General features: G+C 38.9%; 1 long non-coding RNA gene across 1 annotated transcript in view; it reads right to left on the bottom strand.

Annotated features, from left to right (window-relative positions):
- Positions 1 to 487: 487 nt before the first annotated feature.
- Positions 488 to 25,336, bottom strand: part of LOC134810090 (uncharacterized) — a 50,219-nt gene continuing 25,370 nt past the window's right edge. The window contains exon 4 of the long non-coding RNA XR_010157281.1: positions 488 to 2,672. This is a non-coding gene — a long non-coding RNA (uncharacterized LOC134810090). The remainder of the gene's footprint in view (positions 2,673 to 25,336) is intronic.

Genomic DNA, 25,336 nt, shown 5'->3' with positions numbered 1-25,336 from the left:
CATGTCTGTACTAAAAACACAAAAATTAGCTGGCCGTGGTGGCAGGCACCTGTAGTCCCAGCTACTCCAGAGGCTGAGGCACAAGAATCGCTTGAACCCAGGAAGCGGAGGTTGCAGTAAGCCGAGATTGAGCCACTGCACTTCAGCCTATGCGACAGAGTGAGTCTCAAAAAAATTTTAAAAAAAGAAAATGAGTATGCCAAGTGCCAACTGTAGTGACACAAGTTATTAAATTATCCTGAGTCTCTGCTCATGAAGACAACTCACTAGATTTGGGTAGGGGTAAGGGAGGAGAACTATGTTGAGTACTCAATATGCTCTACTTGGCAGACGAAGTTTTATTGACATTATGATTGATACATCAATTTTCTCCAGTTTTAGTGAGTATACATGGTTAAATATGTCTAGTCAATTAGGAAAAATGTGTTTCTGAGTTTTTAGACAAGCAAACATCGGCAACAGAACAAAGACATGATCAATAACAGAATAGTTTTTTTTAATTAGAGCCTTTATTTTACTACCAAATATTTCTGAAGTGACCTTGAAATCTAGTAATAATATCAGCAACAAACTAATGTCAGAGGATAAGAAACAGATAGAATTTTATGGTATAAACATCTTCAGGAAAGGCAAAAGAACTTTGACACACTTTCCAATAAAAGACAATATAGACTCTTAGTTAAGAGAGGTTTCAGCCAGGCACGTGGCTCATGCCTGCAATCCCAGCGCTTTGGGAGGCCAAGGTGGGAGGATCACTTGAGGTCAGGAGTTGGAGACCAGCTTGGCCAACATGATGAAATCCTGTCTCTACTAAAAACAAAAATTAGCCGAGTGTGGTGGCAGGCGCCTGTAATCCCAGCTACTCGGGAGGCTGAGGCAGGAGAATCGCTTGAACCAAGGAGGTGGAGGTTGCAGTGAGCAGAGATCACACCACTGCACTCCAGCCTGAGTGACAGAGTGAGACTCTGTCTCAAAAAAAAAAAAAAAAAAAAAAAGGAGGAGGCTTCAACAAGACAATTTTTTCAACTCTCATCTGTGTATTTCTTTGAAGGATCTCTAATTCCCACAGATGAGTGAGTTGAAATTAATTCATTCAACCAGCATTTGTTCTGAGTCTGTTACATGTGAGGCTTCACTCTGGAGATTCAGCACTGGTCCCTACTTTCATAAATGTTTTGTTATATATTGTCTGTAATTTATTATAAAATTCTTCAACATGGATGGCAAGGTAATTTTCTTTCACAGAGGCCCTAGTCTGCCAAACCACACTCTATTTCATGTGTTATACTGGCCTAATTAATGCATCAGGTTATTTCAGCTTCCAGCACACCACCAGAAGACAAACTAGGGGGACCCCATAATGACAAATCCGGGTATTGTCAAATCTAAGACAGTCTTACAACTAATCAAAATTTTCTAAAGATTATGTCATGCCAGATGTCCTGGATCCTTGGTATTTACCCTGTAACAAATATTGGCCATATAAATTGTTTCTGGGACCAGCTACAAGACAGTGCCATAATCTGTCTGGATACCCAAGGAGAGGGTTATGGTAGCAGGTGGAAAGTAACAGGATATCAGCATTGGAATCTGACTAATTTGTGGGAACCTTCTCAGCACCAAATAAATATTATAGATGAAATCATCAAGATGAAATGGAAATTATGGAATATCATGGGAAAACCCTGGAAGGAAAAGATTACAGTGAGTGAATCAAATACACCCTTACACGGAAATATAATGAATAAAAAAAGAACAATGATTAGTATATTTACAAATGCTTAGGATATTTTACATAACAACAAGAAACAAATAAGAAATGAAATACACTATAACAATTGTTCCTGGATAGCCATTTTGGCACAAGAACAATGGGAATTATTTTTTAAAATTAATAGAATATGTATTATAAAGCAGCCACATTGGACAGGGTCAATTCGAGTTCTGAAGACAGATATCTGCTCAGTGAATTGCCTCCAAATTATAGAAACAAAAGAAAGAATTAACATGTATTCCACCTTTTTAGAAGGAATTGTGATTTAGAAAATTAAATAGACCCAGTTGAAGGAAAAAGCAGTCTACATGATGAAGAAAGCTAACTAATAAGTGTGAAATAAATGATAAGAATCATAGATATAACTATTTGCCCTGATTAGATTATCGATGCAGCCAACTCTTATCAATTGGTGTTAAAATAAAATAACATAAATGGCTGTTGGTGACCTGAAAATTCACAGTTCTAGCCAAAAAAATTTGATCACAAACTGAGAAACATAATTTTGCAATAGAAGAATCAGACTTTTATTCCCTTGATCCTGTGGCCAAATTTAATATCACCACTGGTGGGACAATCAGACATTTATGACCATCAATGTGATGCAATGTTAAGTGTACGACATCACCTATGATTTTAACTTTGACAAAAATGTTTAACTTGAATTTAATATAACCTTCAGATTTGACTGCCAGATTACAGAGATTACTGGAGATGAAGAAACAAATAAAACATCACCACAAGAAAGGGATCAAACAGCATAAGATCTTCTAAAGGACAACTGGGAGGACTTCAGCAAGTCAGGGTGTCATGATAAAAGGTACTTTCAAAGAATAGAAGAGACTCACGGGATTTAACAAAATGTACTCAGACTGGATCTTGGTTCAGATTAAACCACCTGAAAAGGGAAAAATAGGAGAAATTTAAATATGGAGTGAGTATTACATGATACTAATAAACTAATAATTTTGTTAGGTGATATCATGTCATTTTGGCTATGTAAGGTGTTTTCAAGGAAGCATATTGATATATTGGGGCAAAATGTTTATTTTACACAAAATAGGTCATCATAGGCAATGCAATATATACATATGCATGAGCTTTAATCTACAAACTATAAGCAGAATACTTATACTAAGGATAATTAGCATTTGGAAGACTATTCAAAAGCCCTTCAAGAGTAGCTTCAATTATCTCTATTTCCAGTCACCAAGCCTGCATTATGTACCCCCTGCATCTAAAATAAAAGTGAAAATTATTTTTAAAATAAATAAATAAATATGCCACTCATACCTAGGTTGTAGGAAAAGAGATATATAGAGTCTACCTACATTTAACTATTGGAAGTAGTTAACTACGTAACTACCAAAGGAACCTAATTGTGAACAAGCAATGTAGTTAATGTCAGTTTGAGTTAGAGTCTAACAAACTGCAAGAGCGGTAACTTCGGGCACTCGTGTAAACACTGTGTTGAAAGCAAAAACTCTCTGTGTTAGCTAAACAGGAAATTGTTCTCAAAGAGTTTACATTATGTAAAATAAAAGTAACATCTGGATATCTATTTTCAAACCAAAATTTAGTGCTTAATTTAACTTTAACCAGTTTAATTCCCAATTCCTTGCCTTTTTTTTTCTCTACAACAGTATCACACTCCTTAAAATAGATCTTTACTATCTTTTTAACATCAAAAGTATATTTATGTTAGTTCTTTGAAGCTAATCATAAAACATTTTAGACCTACAATTCCTACAAAGTGAAAAAACAAAGGTTGTTTCACAGGACTTCGGGTTCCATCTTATTAATTGATCATAAATCATTGCTTTCCCTTTACTTGCTAATTCTGAATAAGGGCAAGAAAAAAAAATCTCAGGTTCTTTGTTCAAAAAAGCATTCCTGGTACTGAATCTTGTCACAGTAACTACCAGCTTTGTAGAAGCACAAAAGGAGAAAGAAGCTCCTTAATATTAGATTATTCAGGGCTTGACATTCTTGCTGAATAAGCAACATATTTCCAAAAAAATCAAAGGTCAGATGTCAAATCTTCCTGGCCAAGTGATGACCTGTTTTAAGATTCCCTAGTCACAATTTGTTAGAGCATCTGGCTTTCAATATTTCCTACGACTAACCCTTTATGCATGAAGTAATTCACACAAATAAACAATATATATTTGATGTTATTTTAATTTGGAACTAATTACATGATATTTAAATACAAATTTGCCCCCACTTTATGGAATAAGGCTACTCCTGACAAATTATCCAAACATTAAATATTTGTGGAGTATATATTTTAACTTCACCAGGAGTCCTTACTTAAAATAATAGCATCTACAATATACAATGGAAAACATTCTTTATGTAACAGCAAAAATAATTTATGCTAAGTTGTTGGTGCTTTTGGACAGCAACTTTATATTTGAATTTCTTTCATGTGCTCCTAAATCTATGTGTCTAAATAAGGTGACACATAGATTTTAAGGCTCATTATTCCAGCTAAACAAGTGGAAATTTAAATGTATTGACATTTTGTATATAAAGGCTTGACTCACATTCATAAATGAACTATTGTTTTATTTCTTCTTAGGACATTTGCAAAGTTAGGATTAAGGCCAACTGAAGAAAAGTTGATATATTTCCTCTAAGACAGTATCACTCATTTGTGTGCTTCCACCAGTGAAGGGTGGTGCTTTGAGACATTACAATGTCGCTGAGCTTTCCTCCAGAGCTAAGAAAAAGCAGAAGTGGCTCACACACCACCCAATTATTCCTATTCTATTAAAAAATTGTTTCCCTATAGAGTACATTCTATTTACTAACATTTGCAGAAACATGTAGGAAAAATTAAATATGAAGCACTCTTTCAAGCAACACAGAAAAGAGGGTATCTCAGTCTGTCTGAGCTGCTATAACAAAATATTATAAACTGGATAACTTTAGGCCAGGCGCAGTGGCTTGAACCTGTAATCCCAGCACTTTGGGAGGCTGAGGCAGGCCGATCACCTGAGGTCAGGAGTTCGAGACCAGCCTGCCCAACATGGCGATACCCTGTCTCTATTAAAAATACAAAAATTAGCTAGGCATGGTGGTGCATACCTATAGTCCCAGCTACTTGGGGGGCTGAGGCAGGAGAATCGCTTGAACCCAGGCGGCGGAGGTTGCAGTGAGCTGAGATGGCACTGCTGCACTCCAGCTTGGGTGACAGAGCAAGACTCCATTTCAAAATAAACAAATAGGATAACTTATAAACAACAAACACTTCTCACAGTTCTGGAGGCTGGAAGGTTCAAGATTAAGGTGCTAGCAGATTTGGTATCTGGTGAGGGCCTGCTTCCCTTCATGAGGGCTCGGTGATCAAGACTTAATCATCTTCTAAAAGACCCCAACTCTTAATACCATCACTTTGGGGGTTAGGATTTCAACACAGGAACTTTAGGGGACACGAATATTTAGTCTGTAACAGTAGACAAAGTCTTTCAACATCACCAGCTTCAAGGTAGATAACAGACTTTGTGATCAATTTAAATATTTTTTAGGCCCTTCCTTCCTCCTGTTTTAATCTATTTCAACAAGACTTCTTCCTTTTGGCAGCTGACGGTGTTAACTGCACTCTTGCCTAAATTGCTTTAAGCACTAACATCTTGTATTTAACTGGCTTATAATCCTTAGGAACCTCAAGCCCCCACCCAGTGTTTGCCTTGAGAAAACAATTCTCCCTGGAGAGAGATTCTTTATTATTATTATTATTATTATTATACTTTAAGTTCTGGGGTACATGTGCAGAACATGCAGTTTTGTTACATAGGTATATGCGTGCCATGGTGGTTTGCTGCACCCATCAACCCATCACCTACATTAGCTATATCCCCTAATTCTATCCCTCCCCTAGCCCCGCACCCGCTGACAGGCCCTGGTGTGTGATGTTCCCCTCCCTGTGTCCATGTGTTTTCATTGTTCAACTCCCACTTATGAGTGAGAACACGCAGTGTTTGGTTTTCTGTTCTTGCGTTAGTTTGCTGGGAATGATGGTTTCCAGCTTCATCCATGTCCCTGCAAAGGACATGAACTCGTTCTTTTTTACGGCTGCATAGTATTCCATGGTGTATATGTGCCATGTTTTCTTTATCCAGTCTATCATTGATGGACATTTAGGTTAGTTCCAAGTCTTTGCTACTGGGAATAGTGCCACAATAAACATACGTGTGCATGTGTCTTTATAGTAGAATGATTTATAATCCTTTGGGTATATACACAGTAATGGGATTGCTAGGTCAAATGGTATTTCTAGTTCTAGATCCTTGAGGAATCGCCACACTGTCTTCCACAATGGTTGAACTAATTTACACTATCACCAACAGTGTAAAAGCATTCCTATTTCTCCACATCCTCTCCAGCATCTATTGTTTCCTGACATTTTAATGATTGCCATTCTAACTGGCATGAGATGGTATCTCATTGTGGTTTTGATTTGCATTTCTCTAACGACCAGTGATGATAAGCTTTTTTTCATGTTTGTTGGCTGCATAAATGTCTTCTTTTGAGAAGTGTCTGTTAATATCCTTTGCCCACTTTTTGATGGGGTTGTTCATTTTTTTCTTGTAAATTTAAGTTCTTTGTAGATACTGGATATTAGCCCTTTGTCAGGTGGCTAAATTGCAAAAATTTTCTCCCATTCTGTAGGTTGCCTGTTCACTCTGATGATAGCTTCTTTTGCTGTGCAGAAGCTCTTGAGTTTAATTAGATCCCAGTTGTCAATTTTGGCTTTTGTTGCCATTGTTTTGGTGTTTTAGACATGAAGTCTTTGCCCATGCCTATGTCCGGAACGGTATTGCCTAGGTTTTCTGCTAGGATTTTTATGGTTTTAGGTCTTACATGTAAGTCTTTAATCCATCCTGAGTTGATTTCTGTAGAAGGTGTAAGGAAGGGGTCCAGTTTCAGTTTTCTGCATGTGGCTAGCCAGTTTTCCCAACATCATTTATTAAATAGGGAATCCTTTCCCCACTGCTTGTTTTTGTCAGGTTTATCAAAGATCAGATGGTTGTCGATGTGTGGTGGTGTTATTTCTGAGGTGTCTGTTTTGTTCCATTGGTCTATATATTGGTTTTGGTACCAGTACCATGCTGTTTTGGTTACTGTAGCCTTGTAGTATAGTTTGAAGTCAGGTAGCGTGATGCCTCCAGCTTTGTTCTTTTTGCTTAGGATTGTCTTGGCTATGCAGGCTCTTTTTTGGTTCTATATGAAGTTTTAAAGTAGTTTTTTCCAATTCTATGAAGAAAGTCAATAGTAGCATGATGGGGATAGCACTGAATCTATAAATTATTTTGGGCAGTATGGCTATTTTCACGATATTGATTCTTCCTATCCATGAGCATGGAATGTTTTTCCATTTATTTGCATTCTCTCTTATTTCCTTGAGCAGTGGTTTGTAGTTCTCCTTGAAGAGGTCCTTTGCATCTCTTGTAAGTTTTATTCCTAGGTATTTTACTCTCTTTGTAGCAATTGTGAATGGGAGTTCACTCATGATTTGGCTCTCTGTTTGCTTGTCATTGGTGTATAGGAATGCTTGTGATTTTTGCATATTTATTTTGTATCCTGAGATTTTGCTGAAGTTGCTTATCAGCTTAGGTAGATTTCGGGCTGAGATGGTGGGGTTTTCTAAATATACAATCATGTCATCTGAAACAGGGACAATTTGACTTCCTCTTTTCCTTTTCCTACTTGAATACCCTTTATTTCTTTCTCTTGTGTGACTGCCCTAGCCAGAACTTCCAATACTATGTTGAATAGGAGTGGTGAGAGAGGGCATCCTTGTCTTGTGCCAGTCTACAATGGGAATGCTTCAAGCTTTTGCCCATTCAGTATGATATTGGCTGTGGATTTGTCATAAATAGCTCTTATTATTTTGAGATACATTCCATCAATACCTAGTTTATTGAGAGTGGTTAGCATGAAGGGCTGTTGAATTTTCTCAAAGGCCTTTCCTGTAACTATTGAGATAATCATCTGGTTTTTGTCATTTGTTCTGTTTATGTGATGGATTATGTTTATTGATTTGTGTATGTCGAAACAGCCTTCCATCCCTGGGATGAAGCCAACTTGATCTTGGTGGATAAGTTTTTTGATGTGCTGCCAGGTTCGGTTTGCCAGTATTTTACTGAGGATTTTCGCATTGATGTTCATCAAGGATATTGGTCTGAAATTTTCTTTTTTTGTTGTGTCTCTGCCAGGTTTTGGTATCAGGATGAGCTGGCCTCATAAAATGAGTTAGGGAGGATTCCCTCTTTTTCTATTGTTTGGAATAGTTTCAGAAGGAATGGTACCAGCTCCTCTTTGTACTTCTGGTAGAATTCGGCTGTGAATCTGTCTGGTCCTGGACTTTTTTTGGTTGGTAAGCTATTAATTACTGCCTCAATTTCAGAACTTGTTATTGGTCTATTCAGGGATTCAACTTCTTCCTGGTTTAGACTTGAGAGGGTGTAGTGTCCAGGAATTTATCCATTTCTTCTCGTTTATTTGCGTAGAGGTATTTATAGTATTCTCTGATGGTAGTTTGTATTTCTATGGGATCAGTGGCGATATCCCCTCTATCATTTTTTATTATTTCTATTTGATTCTTCTCTCTTTTCTTCTTTATTAGTCTGGTTAGCAGTCTATCTATTTTGTTCATCTTTTCAAAAAAAAAAACAGCTCCTGGATTCATTGATTTTTTTGAAGGGTTTTTTGTGTCTCTATCTCCTTCAGTTCTGCTCTGATCTTAGTTATTTCTTGTCTTCTGCTAGCTTTTGAATTTGTTTGTTCTTGCTTCTCTAGTTCTTTTAATTTTGATGTTAGGGTGTCAATTTTAGATCTTTCCTGCTTTCTCTTGTGGGCATTTAATGCTATTAATTTCCCTCTACACACTGCTTTGAATGTGTCCCAGAGATTCTGGTACACTGTGTCTTTGTTCTCATTGGTTTTGAAAAACATCTTTATTTCTGCCTTCATTTCGTTATTTACCCAGCAGTCGTTCAGGAGCAGGTTTTTCAGTTTCCATGTAATTGTGCGGTTTGGGGTGAGTTTCTTAATCCTGAGTTCTAATTTGATTGTACTGTCATCTGAGAGACTGATTGTTATGATTTCCATTCTTTTGCATTTGTTGAGGAGTGTTTTACTTCCAATTATGTGGTCAAATTTAGAATAAGTGTGATGAGGTGCTGAGAAGAATGTATATTCTGTTGATTTGGGGTGGACAGTTCTGTAGATGTCAATTAGGTCAGCTTGGTACAAAGCTGAGTTCAAGTCCTGAACATCCTTGTTAATTTTCTGTCACATTGATCTATCTAATATTGACAGTGGGTTGCTGAAGTCCCCCACTATTATTGTGTGGGAGTCTAAGTCTCTTTGTAGGTCTCTAAGAACTTGTTTTATGAGTCTGGGTGCTCCTGTATTGGGTGCATACATATTTAGGATAGTTAGCTCTTCTTGTTGCATTGATCCCTTGACCATTATGTAATCCCCTTCTTTGTCTTTTTTGATCTTTGTTGGTTTAAAGTCTGTTTTATCAGAGATTAGGATTGCAACTGTTGATTTTTGTTTGTTTGTTTGTTTTTCTTTCCATTTACTTGGTAAAAATTCCTCCATCCCTTTATTTTGAGCCTATGTGTGTCTTTGCATGTGAGATGTGTCTCCTAAATACAGCACAGCAATGGGTCTTAACTCTTTATCCAATTTGCTAGTCTGTGTCTTTTAATTGGGGCATTTAGCCTGTTTACATTTAAGGTTAATATTGTTATGTGTGAATTTGATCCTGTCATTATGATGCTAGCTGGTTATTTTGCCCATTAGTTGTTCCAGTTTCTTCATAACGTCGATGGTCTTTACAATTTGGTGTGTTTTTGCAGTGGCTGGTACCGGTTGTTCCTTTCCATGTTTAGTGCTTCCTTCAGGAGCTCTTGTAAGGCAGGCCTGATGGTGACAAAATCTCTCAGCATTTGCTTTTCTGTAAATGATTTGATTTCTCCTTCTTTTATGAAACTTAGTTTGGCTGGATATGAAATTCTGGGTTGAAAATTCTTTTAAGAATGTTGAATATTGGCCCCCACTGTCTTCTGGCTTGTAGGGTTTCTGCAGAGAGATCTGCTGTTAGTCTGATGGGCTTTCCTTTGTGGGTAACCCAACCTTTCTCTCTGGCAGCCCTTAACATTTTTTCTTTCATTTCAACCTTGGTGAATCTGACAATTATGTGTCTTGGAGTTACTATTCTCGAGGAGCATCTTTGTGGTGTTCTCTGTATTTCCTGAATTTGAATGTTGGCCTGCCTTGCTAGGTTGGGGAAGTTCTCCTGGATAATATCCTGAAGAGTGTTTTCCAACTTGGTTCCATTCTCCCTTTCACTTTCAAGTACACCAATCAAATGTAGATTTGGTCTTTTCACATAGTCGCATATTTCTTGGAGACTTTGTTCATTCCATTTCATTCTTTTTTCTCTAAACTTGTCTTCTCACTTTACCTTATTAAGTTGATCTTCAATCTCTGATATCCTTTCTTCCACTTGATCAATTCAGCTATTGATACTTATGTATGCTTCACAAAGTTCTCGTGCTGTGTTTTTCAGCTCCATCAGGTTATTTATGTTCTTCTCTAAACTGGTTATTCTAGGTAGCAATTCATCTCATTTGTTTTTGAAGGTTCTTAGGTTCTTCCTATGCAAGGTTCTTTCTTGCATTGTGTTAAACATGCTCCTTTAGCTCAGAGCAGTTTGTTATTACCCACCTTCTGAAGCCTGCTTCTGTCAATTTGTCAAAATCTTTCTCCATTCAGTTTTCTTCCCTTGCTGGTGAGGAGTCGTAATCCTTTGGAGGAGAAGAGTCATTCTGGTTTTTGGAATTTTCAGCCTTCATTGGTTTCTCCCTATCTTCGTGAATTTATCTACCGTTGGTCTTTGATGTTGGCGACCTTTGGATTATGTCTCTGAGTGGATGTGCTATTCCCTTCTTTTTGTTAGTTTTCCTTCTACCTTCTAACAGTCAGGCCCCTCTGCTGCAGGTCTGCTGGAGTTTGTGGGAGGTCCACTCCAGACCCTGTTTGCCTGGGTATTACCAGTGAAGGCTGCAGAACAGCAAAGATTGCTGCCTATTCTTTCCTCTGGAAGATTCGTCCCAGAGGGGCACCTGCCAGATGCCAGCCAGAGCTCTCCTGTATGAGGTGTCCTTCAGACCCTACTGGGAGGTGTCTCCCAGCCAGGATACATGGGGGTCAGGGACCCACTTGAGGAGGCAGTCTGACCCTTAGCAGAGCTTGAGCACTGTGCTGGGAGATCCACTGCTCTCTTCAGAGCCAGCAGGCAGGAACATTTAAGAATGCTGAAGCTGCACCCACAGCCGCCCCTTCCCCCAGGTGCTCTGTCCCAGGGAGATGAGGGTTTTATCTATAAGCCCCTGACTGGGGCTGCTGCCCTATTTTTCAGAGATGCCTTGCCCAGAGAGGAGGAATCTAGAGAGGCAGTCTGGCCACAGCTGCCTTGCTGAGTTGTGGTGGGCTCCACCCAGTTCCAACTTCCTGGATGCTTTGTTTACACTGTGAGGGTAAAACCGCCTACTCAAGCCTCAGCAATGGCAGATGCCCCTCTCCCCACCAAGCTCGAGTGTCCCAGGTCCACCTCAGACTGCTAGGTTGGCAGCGAGAATTTCAGTCCATGTTAGCTTGCTGGGCTGTGTTGGGGTGGGACCCACCGAGCCAGACCACTTGGCTCCCTGGCTTCGGCTCCCTTTCCAGGAGAGTGAATGGTTCTGTCTCGCTGGTGTTCTAGGTGCCACTGGGGTATGGAATAAAAAACTCCTGCAGCTAGCTTGGTATCTCCCAAATGGCCGTGCAGTTTTGTGCTTGAAACCCAGGGCCCTGATGGCATAGACACTGGAGGGAATCTCCTGGTCTGTGGTTTGCAAAGACCATGAGAAAAGTGCAGTATCTGGGCCGGGGTACACTGTTCCTCAGGCACAGTCCTTTATGGATTCCCGTGGGTAGGGGAGAGAATTCCCAGACCCCTTGCGCTTCCTGGGTGAAGCAATGCCCCACCTTGCTTCAGCTCACCCGCTGTGGGCTACACCCACTGTCCAACCAGTCCCAATGAGATGAACCAGGTACCTCAGTCCAAAATGCAGAAATCACCCACCTTCTGTGTCGATCTTGCTGGGAGCTGCAGACCAGAGCTGTTACTGTTTGGCCCTCTTGCCCAGGAGGCTGATAACCCAAGAGATTCTTTCCTGAGTCCTCTTCACTCACAAATTGTAAAGAATTGTATACCTACATGATAGGTTTACAAATATACCTGTCTTTTTTTTCTAATTAGTAGATAATTATCTTATTCACTCTATTCACTCTATTCCTTATCACATATTCACATTTTATTCACATATTCATTCCATTCTTTATCAGTTCAGTACTTCATTTTCACCAAATAGTTTTTGGCTTTCCATAGAAAAGTTAAGTTTTCAAGGACTCAAATATTTCTTTTTATTTTGTCATGTGTGTGCAAAGTGTGTGTGCATGTATGTGTATGTGCACACTACTTCAAAGTAGATTAAGGAAGAGAGTATGTATATGCTTTTTATCATAATATTTTAATTATAAAATTTATATACTTCCACCTGGAACTATAAAAATCCTGGAAGAAAACCTAAGGAAAACTCTTCTGGACATTGGTCTACTCAAAGAATTCATGATTAAGACCTTAAAAGTGCAAGCAACAAAAACAAAAATAAACAAATGGGACTTAATTAAACTCAAAGGCTTCTGCACAGCAAAAGAAACAATCAATAGAGTGAACAGACAACCTGTAGGATAGGAGAAAATATTTGCAAAGTATATGTCTGAAAGAGGGCTAATATCCAGAATTTACAAGGAACTCAAACAGCTCAACAACAATAACAGAACAACCCATTAAAAAGTGGGCAAAGGACATGAACAGACATTTCTCAAAAGATATACACATGGCCAACAAGCTTATTGTTAAAATGCTTAATATTACTTACCATCAAAAAAATGCAAATTAAAACTACAATGAGATATCATCTTACACAAGCCAGGATGGCTATTATAAAAAGTCAAAAAACAACAGATGTGGGTGAGGATGTGGAGAAAAGGGAATGCTTATACACTGTTGATGAGAGTGTAAATAAGAACAGCCTCTCTGGAAAATAGCATGGAAATTTCTCGAAGAACTAAAAGTTGAATTACCATTTGATCCAGCAATCCCACTACCGGGTATCTACCCAAAGGAAAAGAAATCTTTATCTCGAAAAGATATCTGTACTCACGTTTATTGCAGCATGGTTCACAGTAACAAAGACTTAGAATCAACCTAAGTATCTGTCAATGGATAAGTAGAGAAACTGTGGTATATGTACATATAATGAATAACTAGTCAACCATAAAAAAGAATGAAATTGTCTTTTTCAGTAGCATGGATAGAACTGCAGGCCATTATATTAAGTGAAATAACTCAGAAACAGAAAGTCAAATACTACATTTTCTCACTTACAAATGGTAGCAAGGTAACATGTACACATGGACATAGAGTGTGGAGTAAGAGACACTGGAGACTCAGAAGGATGGGAAGGTGGGAGGGGAGTGAGGGATGAAAAGTGGCTTAATAGGTGCGATGTACATTATTCAGAAGATGGTCACACTAAAAGCCCCAGACTTCACCATTATCCAAAATATCCATGTAACAAAACTGCACTTGTGCCCTTAAATTTATACAAATAAAAAAAGTTTTAGATGTACATACTTCTGATAGAAAGTAGATACAAAATCACCCATTATTTCATAATCAAAGAGTAATAAAATTACAATGTATGTCTTCTCAATATGTTTTTATATATGCATTTTTAACTTAATTTGTTTTAAAATTTTTACCAAAAAAGTCATATTATATAAATTTTAGCCTATTTTTCCCTTAGTAGTACATTATAATATTTTCACATATCAAAAAATATTATTCTATAATATGATTTTAAAGGAATCATAGTAATAATGGTGTTTTTAAGTAATTGAACAATATTCATCTTATGAGTACCTCCTTAGAGATAAAGCAACAGAAAGAATCCATAACAGCAAAAAGTGTAGTGAGCTTTTTATTTGTTTTTACATATCAAAGTAATTTTTGCCAAATGCCTACTGTTTGTCTTTTATGTACTGGGAAAACAAAGATAAATTTTTAGAGCAGTTACAAGATAGGTAAGTTAGTCAAATATTATGTGATGGGTACTAAGACAGAGATAGTCCTATGCGGTACAGGAACACAGAGAAGAGGCCTCTAAGTAAGAATGAGAGTCACCTGTAAAGTGACACTAACTAAACTATTGAAAGACAAGGGGAATGGGAATTGCAGAACAAACAGCGTAAGTAAAAGGACTGCCTAGAAACAGTCAATCATTAATTCACAAATTGGCTTGATCATAAAAATCAGTAGAGACTGCCAGGCACAGTGGCTGACGCCTGTAATCCTTGCACTTTGGGAGGCCGAGGCGGGTGGATCACCTGAGGTCAGGAGTTTGATACCAGCCTGGCCAACATGATGAAACTCTGTCTCTACTAAAAATACAAAAAATTAGCCGGGCGTGTTGGCGGGCACTTGTAATCCCAGCTACTCAGGAGGCTGAGACAGGAGAATCACTTGAACCCAGGAGGTGGAGGTTGCAGTGAGCTGAGATCACGCCACTGCGCTCCAGCCTGGGCAACAAGAGCAAAACTCTGTCTCAAAAAAAAAAAAAAAAATCAGTAGAGACATAAGCCCCACTCCTGGAGATTCCAATTTAATATGTTTAGGGTCAGGCCAAGAATCTGCAGGTTTAATATGTCCCCAGAAATTCTTACATTCAGTCAAGGTTAAAAAACAATTCTAGTCCTTCCAACTGGAAACCTGCTTGTTTTACAATATAGCAGTAAGGAAGTAGCCATCCCTGAAGCTTGGAAAGTGGCCAAAGACAGAATGTGTGGGTTAAGCCTTGAAGTTTATCCTGAAAGATAAAGGACTGAATCTGAGTTTGCAGAGCAGATTAGCATTTTAGAAGGATCACTCTGTAAGAAACGGAGTATGATGTGTAAGGAAACCTTTTGAGGAGGCTAATGTAGCAATTTAGGTGAGAAGTCATTAAGACCTTAATTTAAAAAGTGGTTATGAGTTTAGGAAAGAGGAGAACAAGAGATACCAAGGAATTAAAAGCCACAGGGATTAGGGATTGATTGAGTATAAGTGAGAGTGACCTAGGAAGACTCCCAGGGAAGTGGATTGGGTGACTGGATAAGAGATATGCCATTTATGAAAATGTGGCATTCGGGTGACTGGATAAGAGATATGCCATTTATGAAAATGTGGCATTCAAGTAAAGCGCAGGTTTGAAATACATAAGTTCACTTTTAGATATACTGAATTTTATTGGAAATTCAATCGTAGGTTCCATCGCAAACTCAAAACGAAGATTTGGCAGGAGGAAGTTTGTAATATAACAGTGATCAAAGTTGAACCCATGAGGAAGATAACACTTAATGTTTAAGCAGAAAAAAAGGGAACCTACAATGGAGACTAAAAAGAATTATCTTTTTTCTTTTTAAGGAAAGAATAATGCCACAGAAAACAAAGGAGAAGGACTCCAGAAGGAGAACTGCTACCGATAAATCAAACAAAATAAGGACAAAGCAAAGTTCCCTGAACTGTGCCTTATGGAATTCAATGGTGCAGGTATCAGGAGCATCTCCTCTGCGCATGTTTCTGGTGGGCTTGGCCAATCAAATGTTTCCTTCCTAGAAGCTGAATCTTAAGTGGTGACACAAGGAGGAAAGGTAGTTGAACCTTAGTAAACATACATGATTATGAATGTCCACAGTTTCATTTCAGTGGTCCTGTACTTTCTGCCCTCAGGAAGCTTGACTGTTTAGCATTTTCTTCTGTTCTGCATTATACCAGCATATTTCCAATGAATATCATTTTTTTCCATAAGTTGTTCTCAATTTGTTTCTTTGGCTTATAATTAGAGACCCAAAACTGCCAAGGTAATTTTACTTTTGCTTTCATTTTCAATAAGACAAACCACTGTTCTGTTTATTTTCTGAAGTAAAACAGGAAAGAGGGCGATGATTGATATAATAAAGTCATTGAGTACACAGAAGAGGATGGAATCCAATCTACAGGTTGAGAAATGAGCCTCGAGTTAGATGGGCACCTTTTCCAACAGGAAGGAGAAGTACAAATGCCAATAAATAAGTGTATAAGTAAGAGGGAGAGGAAGGTGCCGTTTTCACTTTCTGCCCTTGCCTTTTCACAATGAAATGGACAGAATCATCATTTGCTGAGTGTAAGAAGAGTTGGTGGTTTTGACAGTAAGGGAAATAAATGTTTGGAATACCCACTGTCAGTTGATCAGAAGCACCTTCACCATAACTGAGGACTCAGCCTTGGTCAGAAAGCAACAACATACAGTGACATCAATTGGTATGGCTGTGTGATTTTTCTCCAAGAACTCTCAGCTGCTCAGTTCCAGAGTCAGAGAAACAGGATGGCTGGATTAAGAGTTGAAAGTAATATTGAAAGCATAATTTAAGTAGTGGACACCAGTGTGTGGAGCTGAACAGGGAAAATGGGAAGACAGAAGGAGACTAATTGATTAGGAGAAAATGGAGGGCTCAAAGCATATGGGGTCATGAGGTCAAAGGGCAGGCATAGTTCATATAAGGACCAGAAAGTTACCAAAAACAAATGGTGAGGAAAAGCAGATGTCTTGTCTAAACATGAAGCCTGTATCTAAATCTCCCTATGGATGGAGGGTTCATGTTTATCTACCTTCAGACTGCTCTACTCGGCTATCAGTCAGTCTTTCTTAGGATTCCTAATTTGTTTTTCTGACTTTCGCCCACAAGCTGGATGACCACTTGGTGGAGCTCCTGCAAAGAGAATGTCAGCCCATTGGTTAACAAGATACCCTGAAAAACGAGATTCCATAAAATTATGCAGTTCACTTTAGCCTAGTCCAGTAAATGGTGGACTGATTGAGAAATACTTTTTAAAAAAATTTTTGTGAGCTACCCTTTCCCTATTGCTTCCAACAGAATGACAGCTGATTCTGGTACTTGGAGCAACCAAAATTTCGGAAGGTTCTTTGATCTTAATGCAGCAATGAGTGTTCCCTCTACTGCTAGCCTAAGCCTAATCTAGTCCTTCATCAGTTGTAGAAATATAATATCTTTAAGAAAGGATAGGAAAAAGAGTCCATAATTAAGACACTGTTCCTTTAGGCCTAGCCTATTAATAATACCTTTAATCTACTTTACCTCGCGGGTTTAAAAAAAATTCTGCCTGTTGCTTAGTGCCACCCATACTGCTGATGATGAACAATGATCTGTTGCATAAATTGCCACCTACCTTTTATTCTGTAGCAGCCATTCATTACAACTCTAAGGACAGTAATTACCAGTGATGAAAGTGGCATTATCTGCCGTGACTTTCTGTTTGGTTTTACTTTGAAAGTGCCTTAGCTGGTTACCTTACTTGGATAGTGTAGACTGTTCGAGTGCCATAGACAACTTATTCTCCTATCCCTGGCATAGTCCCCCAAACAGTGCCTTCATTACTGCAAGGAGAGAGTGTGGCTTAATTACACTATATTCATCTCTATGACAAGCCAGACAACTCAAACCATAAGGTTTCATTACATGGTTCTTATAGTTTCATCACGGTTTATGACCAAGAGCACATACTTTCTAATGCAGTGTGAGAAAATCAAGAAGATGTAGTTAGATTAATTAATTTGCAGCAAAATACTATCTGGAACATCAGGAAGACTGGCAGGTGCTTCCAGTTCAACTCCATGTCATAGATCAAATTATAAAATTTCAATAAGCAGTTTCTATTCTTTTAATGGACAGATATAATGGTTACTTTTAGCTGTCATAGAATTGAATAAAAATCTGAGATAATAAGATAATACGATGTTGACATGTTTTTAGGTGGCAAAAATAAACCTTAATATTGTGTCATCAATTTCTTCTTCTCTGCACCTATAATTATGCAGGCTGTGTGGATTTCATTCTTTTCATACTGATAGTGTTATACTATATTCGGTCACATTCCCCCTAAGATGATGAGGCTAGATTATAGATCTGGAGCAAACTTTTGCCCTTGGATTGTTGACAGGCACTGCAATTTAATTAAGTTGACATTTCTAGCATAAATTCCCAGAGATAGAAGACACCTCAGAGAATCTTTTATCTAACCTTCTGCCCACTATAGGAAATCTCTCCACAGCACACCCAACAAGTTGCTTTTCCAGTCTTCCTTGATTTCATCAGCATCCCAAATTATTCACTGGGTGTTTAATCATGGTTCTGCTTTCTTCTAGGAAACATACATACACAGAGTCAAATTTTCTACTATCAGAGAGGACAAAAGGGAAATGAGTTGTCTGACAGAGAGAAATGGGCAAGAACAAAGGGAAAATCATTAGTGGAAAGAAAAAGTAGCATTAAAGGGCAGTATGATGAGAAACAGGAAGAAGAGATGTATGCAGTTTAAGCAGAGCAATCACTTTCACTAAGCCCTTTTCATTCTCTTGCAATACTCTCAGGAATTACAGATTGGAAGGCACTGCACTGGTGTGGAAGTAGCCTGAGAAGAAACATGGGTTGGACACAGTGGCTCATTCCTATAATCCCAGCACTTTGGGAGGCCAGGGTGGGAGGATCACTGGAACCCAGGAGTCCGAGACTGACCCTGGCAACATAGCAAGACCCTAGCTCTACAAAAAATTTAAAAGTTAGCCAGGCGCGGTGGCACATGCCCGTAGTCCCAGCTTCTCAGAAGGCTGAAGTGGCAAGATCACTTGAGCCCAGGAAGATGAGGCTGCACTGAGCCATGATTGCACCACTACACTTCAGCCTGGACAACAGAGTGAGACCTGTCTCAAAAAAAGAAAGAAAAGAGAGAAGAGAAGAGAAAAAGAGAAGAGGAGAAGGAAGGGGAAGGGAAGAAACATGGACTGGAGAGAAGTGTCAATGTCATTATCAGAGCCTACACTGGCATTAATGTGACCAGTACTGTGTCTTTGTTTGGGAGTTAAGAAAGAAGGTCTACTTAGGTCAGTACCTAAGAAAGATGCATTCCTCTATTTGTAATGCTCACTTCTAATCTGTCACCTACCTGACCCACTAACTGTGGACCCACTAACTCTATTAACAGTAGGTATAATTGTATTAGTATAGATCTCTTTTTAAAAAGATGAAACAAGGGCTTATGTGCAAGGGATTATTTTGGGAAATGATCCCAAGTTTTAAGAAGTGAAGGGACTGGAGAGAGTAAAATAGGGAAGAAAGGAAAGCAGTATCAGGGGAAGAAGGTCTCAAGTTGAACATGACCACAGATCATGATTCATTGAGAATCCTCTAAAGAGCCATACAGAATGAGCCTCAGAATTCTGCAAACAAGGGACAGAAGAAGGTGGCATTTATCCACTGGGTCTGTCCCTGATAGGTCACGATTTGCCTTAATGACATTAACCTCTCGTATACAATGTGTGAGGCAGATCTGTTACCTACCACAGACACCCCAGTTGCCCTGTAGAGTTAGCAATGGGGTAGAAATTAAGAAAAGCCAAGTGTGGCCTGGCACAGTGGCTCACACCTATAATCCCAGCACTTTGGGAGGCCGAAGCAGGCTGATCACTTGAGGTCAGGAGCTTGACACCAGCCTGGCCAACATGGTGAAACCCCCGTCTCTACTACAAATAAAAAATTAGCTGGGCATGGTGGCAGGCACCTATAATCCCAGCTACTTGGGAGGCTAAGGGGGGAGAATCACTTGAACCCATGAGGCTGAGTGCACTCTAGCATGGGCGGCACAGCAAGACTCCACCTCAAAAAAAAAAAAAAAAAAAAAGAAAAAAGAAAAGAAAAGAAGAGAAAACGCAAGTGTAGGTTGAATAATGGACACTTCCACATTAAAGAAGACTAAAAAGATCTAAGAAGTAAATGCTATGTGTGATCCTGTTCAATTCTGAACCAGAAAAAAGTCATAATTCATAAAAGACATGATTAGAAAAATTTGCAAACTTGTATTAGGTGTATTGATTCAAATATTATATCAATGTCAAATTTCCTAGGTTTGATCATTTTACTACAGTACATAGATGAATATGCTTGTTCTTAAGAAATACACACTGACGTATTTAGGAGTAAAGGAGCATGACATCTGCAAGTCACTTTCAAATGGTCCTGTATATATGGGGGCAGGGTGGGAGAGAGAAATCAAATGTGGTAAAATGTTAACATTAGTGAATCTGTGTGAAGTATATGGGTGATCTTTGCACTCTTCTTGCATCTTTTCTATAAGTTTGAAAATATTTGAAAGTAAAATGTTTAAAAACTGTAAGCTCTGGACCAAAGGGAATTATAGCAAGGGTTCAAAAGACCTGAGCTTTAGTCCAAAGTCATTGATGCTTGTTGTTTCTGTTTTCTCATCCAGAAACTTTATAGAATTACTGTAAGAACTAAATAAAGTGATTTATGTAAAAGACGTTTGAAAGGTTTAAAATAACATACAATTGTGTAGTATTGTTAGAAATGGGAGTCTGACATTTGAAGACGGCTTAATAGATAGGGTGTTAGATCATGTATCAGCTAAGCAGTGACAGACATATACAGAGAAACAGAGGAATGTGTGGGTTTATAACTTGAAAGTAGAGAGCATTTTAGGTCATTTTCAGCTACTAACTCCTTATTCCAAATTGGTACCCTGTAACAAACTTTAATTATCTACTGTATACTAGACAATATGTATATTGTAAGAATTGCAAGGATGAATGATTCATATTCTCAAGGAATTTAGAGTCTATTAGAGGATAAAACTACAAAACTAAAAATCAATCATATGATCTGTTAAGAAATGACTACAGAAACAAAAGTAAGAAAGCAGCAAATGTGAGGTTTGAGGATAGAGACAGAAGAATTTCTGACAGGAAGTAATATTTGAATTGAGCCTTGATGAATGAGAATATCACTTAGAAATAAGAAAAGGAGGACCAGGTGCAGTGGCTCATGCCTGTAATCCCAGCACTTTGGGAGGTTGAAGCAGGCAGATCACCTGAGGTCAGGAGTTCGAGACTAGCCTGGTCAACATGGCAAAATCCTATCGCTACTAACAATACAAAAACATTAGCCATGCATGGTGGCGTGCACCTGTGGTCCCAGCTACTCGGAAGACTGAGGCACAAGAATCTTGAACCCCGGTGGCAGAGGTTGCAATGAGCCAAGATCGTGCCACTGCACTCTAGCCTGGGTGACAGAGTGAGACTCTGTCTAAAAAAAGAAATAAGAAAAGGGCATTTTAGGTAAAGAGAATGGCTGAGGAAGCTATAAAAATACCTTACATATTTAGTCTCTTTGCAATTTTTTGCCTCCTGTGTGACAGCTTCCCCACATTACACTCCCTAACTAAATACCCATGAAGCCATAAGAATTCCCTCCATTTTTATTTCTTGTTTTGTCACCAACTTTGAAATTTGATAGTGTACTAAAATAATGGATGGTCCACCACAGTCATGAAGAATGAATAGAACCTCCTGATAAAAGTGGTTTTTGTGAGTTTTTTTAGGGATGGTTAATTTTTTAAAATCTGATTCTGGAACCCAAGAAGATTATAAAATGTTTTTAAATTAAAAAAAACAAACATCTGTATACCATGCTGTTCTCTTCTTTGCATTGGGATTTGGGTTATTTCATAGAGCATTTTAATTAATGGTGTAAATTAGTCTAATTACCAAATTAGTCTAAAGCTCTCAGAAGTGAGGTCAATGGATACACATGCTGTGGAAAGGCCAGACTTTTCATAAAGCCACAAAAACTATTTTTGGTACCCAGAAGATGACTTGGTTAGTATCAAAAACAGTAAGATCTACCTTCATTTAGGACATAAGTGAAAGACACTTCTGTGGTTAATAAATTTCACTTGCAGCAAGGGAGTAGAAGCCCCTAGGAGATACACTCCACTGCTTCTACAGAGAGGTAGAAGTGGAGTTTCAGTTTTAATTTTGCACTGTCTTTCTTTGAAATGATTCTAGCTTCTGCTTTTGAACAAACAGTAACAGTTTCTGATCCCTGTTTTACTGTCATTGAATATCAAATGGAGAACTTGTTTCTGAGACAGGAAATGCTAGTGAAACTCCTCGCTCCTGTCAGCACTTTCTAAGCAAAGTCAGGCACACTGCTTGCATTCTCTGTATTTGGAGATCTTCATCTTTACACGATGCTTATTGGAATCTGGAAGCTAAAATAATCCATACTCAGGCTTTAATAGCCTAAACTGTTTTTTTGTTTTTGTTTTTTGTTTCATTTTGTTTTTTTGTTTTTTTGTTTTTGAGACAGAGTCTCGCTGTGTCACCCAGGCTGGAGTGCAGTGGCAGGATCTTGGCTCACTTCAACCTCCACCTCCTGGGTGAAGCAATTTTCCTGTCTCAGCCTCTCAAGTCCCAAGTAGCTGGGACTACAGGCATGTGCCACCATGCCCAGCTAATTTTTGTATTTTTAGTGGAGACGGGTTTTCACCATGTTGGCCAGGCTGGTCTCAAACTCCTGCACTCAAGTGATCTGCCCCCGTCAGCCTCCCAACGTGCTGGGATTACAGGTGTGAGCCACTGACCCAGGCCCAATAGCTTAATCTTCATATTTCACACCTGGAAAACTATAATTATAGTACTGCTGACTTTTTAAACTGGTACAAAGACTTATCTTAGGCAATGTCTAAAAAGTGCTCTAATCACCTTAGAAGAAAATTATGCACTCTACAAATCACAGACTTGGGAGGCATTGTTAAAAGTAACCTGTTCCAACACTGCAATATATGAATCAAGAATCATTTGTATGATACAGTGAATTAAGATGGGTACTCTGGGCATTTTATTTTGAAAGGTCAACAAAATGCAACTTGTTAGAACAGTTTTAGCTCTGTAGCCTATGGCTACCAGTTTACGCTAAAATAAGTCTTTTATTATACACAGTGACAAATTCTTCCATCTCTTCAGCTCTTTTCACCAATGCAATGTATACTGAGTAGTATCTCCTTCAGTTAGTTTAGGCCATCTCTGGCTCTTCTGGAATATTCTGTCCCTCTCAGGGCTGCATTTGATATGCACTTTAAATGTATTTTGCCTATAATTTAAAAGATAGGATGGGGCTGGGCACTGTGGCTCACACCTGTAATCCCAACACTTTGGGTGGCCACAGCAGGCAGATCGCTTGAGGTCAGGAGTATGAAAACAACCTGGCCAACATGGTGAAATCCCATCTCTCATAAAAATACAAAAATTAGTCAAGTGTGGTGGCAGGCACTTGTAATCACAGCTACTTGGGAGGCTGTGGCACAAGAATCGCTTGAACCTGGGAGGAGGAGGTTTCAGAGAGCTGAGATTGCGCCACTGCCCTGCAGCCTGGGTAACAAAGGAAGACTCTGTCTCAAAATAAATAAATAAATAAATAAGATAGCAGGATGGGTGCAGTGGCTCACACTTATAATTCCAGCACCTTGGGAGGCCAAGGGGAGAGGATTACCTGAGTTCAGGAGTTTAAGACCAGCCTGGACAACATGATAAGACCCCATCTCTGTAACAATTTTAAAAATTAGCCAAGAGTGGTGGCATAAGCCTGTGGTCCCAGCTACTCGGGAGGCTGAGGTGGAAGGATCACCTGAGCCCATGGGGTAGAGGCTGCTGTGTTTGCACCACTCACTCTAGCCTGGGCAACAGAGTGAGATCCTGTCTCAGTCAATCAGTCAGTAATAAATAAATATAAAATGATAGCAGCTGGTAGTCAGCAGAGGCGGCAAGGGAGATTTCCCAAAATAACGAAATTCTCAAGATTCTATCCTCAGGATAGATTCTGAAATCCTCAGAGAATTTGGAAATTCTCAAGAGGTAGTTTTGCTAACACACATCCACTTGTAATCCATATTGTCTTTTCTCCCTTGGGGTGCAAGGCCTTAATTAACAATATTTAACTTAAACAGACACATAGTGCTACAACCAAGGGAATTCCTGAGCTACTTCCTGTTTCCAAGTCCCTGGCCAAGCCGCTCTTGAACTGCTCCACCCCCCAAAACAAACAAATTCTTTTAGTTAATATTTAAACTCTGTTCATTTGAGCTTTATTCCTTTGACCCTAATGCTTTAACTTCTGCTAAAATAAAAATGCTCTTTGTACTATTATTAATTATTTATGCTCTACTGTGATGGAAGAATCCAAACAATTTTGATAGGTGACTGCTTAAGCCTCTGAGAGTGAATTAACTATATTGATCTCTTTGAGAATAAATTAACTATTATTGCTCATTGCTCATTTGCATGTATAAGCTCTGGACTGGATACGTTTTTTAAGACACTTAATATTTTAAGGCACTTAATTATTGTGAGACTTTATATATACATATATAAATATATACACATATATGTATGTATGTATTTTTAAGTCTCACAATAATTCTACCAAGTAGGCATTCTTTTTCTGAAATGGAGTCTGGCTCTGTCTCCCAGGCTGGAGTGCAGTGTCACCATCTCTGCTCACTGCAACCTCCTTCTCCCAGGTTCAAGTGATTCTCCTACCTCAGCCTCCCGAGTAGCTGGGATTACAGGTGCGTGCCACCACACCTAGCTAATTTTTGTATTTTTCATAGAGAGGGTTTCACCATGTTGGCCAGGCTGGTCTTGAACTCCTGACCTCAGGTGATCTGCCCGCCTCGGCTTCCCTAAGTGCTGGGATTACAGTGTAAGCCACCGCGCCCGACCCAAGTAGGCATTCTCTCTATCTTACGAAAGGGAAAACTGAGGTTCAGAAGTTGGGAAAGGTTTACACCACCTGTAAGTGACAGCCAGAAACTGAACTCATTTGTGTCTATCAGATGCCAAAGCAGGGGTCACAATTTTGCCTAGACTCAAAATGACATATGCAGGTTCTTATTTTAGATGGTAGCAGGAAGAGAGTAGATGGGTGAGAACCAGAGACCCAGGAGAAGACTGGGGCTGTGGTATAGGAAACACAAGAATAAAAGAAAATTGTGGCCAGGCACAGTGGCCATGCCTATGATCCCAGTGCTCAGCGAGGCCCAGATGGGAGGATCACTTGAAGCCAAAAGTGTGAGGCCAGCCTGGGCAACATAGTGAGGCTCTGTCTCTACAAAAAATTTAAAAACTTAGTTGGGCATGGTAGCATACCTGTAATCCCAGCCACACAGGAGGCTGAGATAGGAGGATTGCTTGAGCCCAGGAGTTCAAGGCTTCAGTGAGCTATGATCGGGATCACTGTACTCCAACATGGGTGACAGAGTGAGATCCTGTCTCTAAAATAAATTAATCAATTAATTAATTAAAATGGAATGAGAGTAGCAAAACATGAGGAAAAGTACATCTACTCAGTTAAGAACATTTATTGAGCAACTACTTAAAAGAAGACACTGTGCTAAATCCTGGCACAAATATGTGTGCATTTATATATTAATATACACATCTTTGTGTATATACATATATAAATGCACACATCTTTGTGTGTATATAA

The sequence above is a fragment of the Pan troglodytes genome, chromosome 4 (genome assembly GCF_028858775.2).
Source record: "Pan troglodytes isolate AG18354 chromosome 4, NHGRI_mPanTro3-v2.0_pri, whole genome shotgun sequence".
Taxonomy (NCBI): domain Eukaryota; kingdom Metazoa; phylum Chordata; class Mammalia; order Primates; family Hominidae; genus Pan; species Pan troglodytes.
This window is presented reverse-complemented; position numbering and strand designations above follow the sequence as displayed.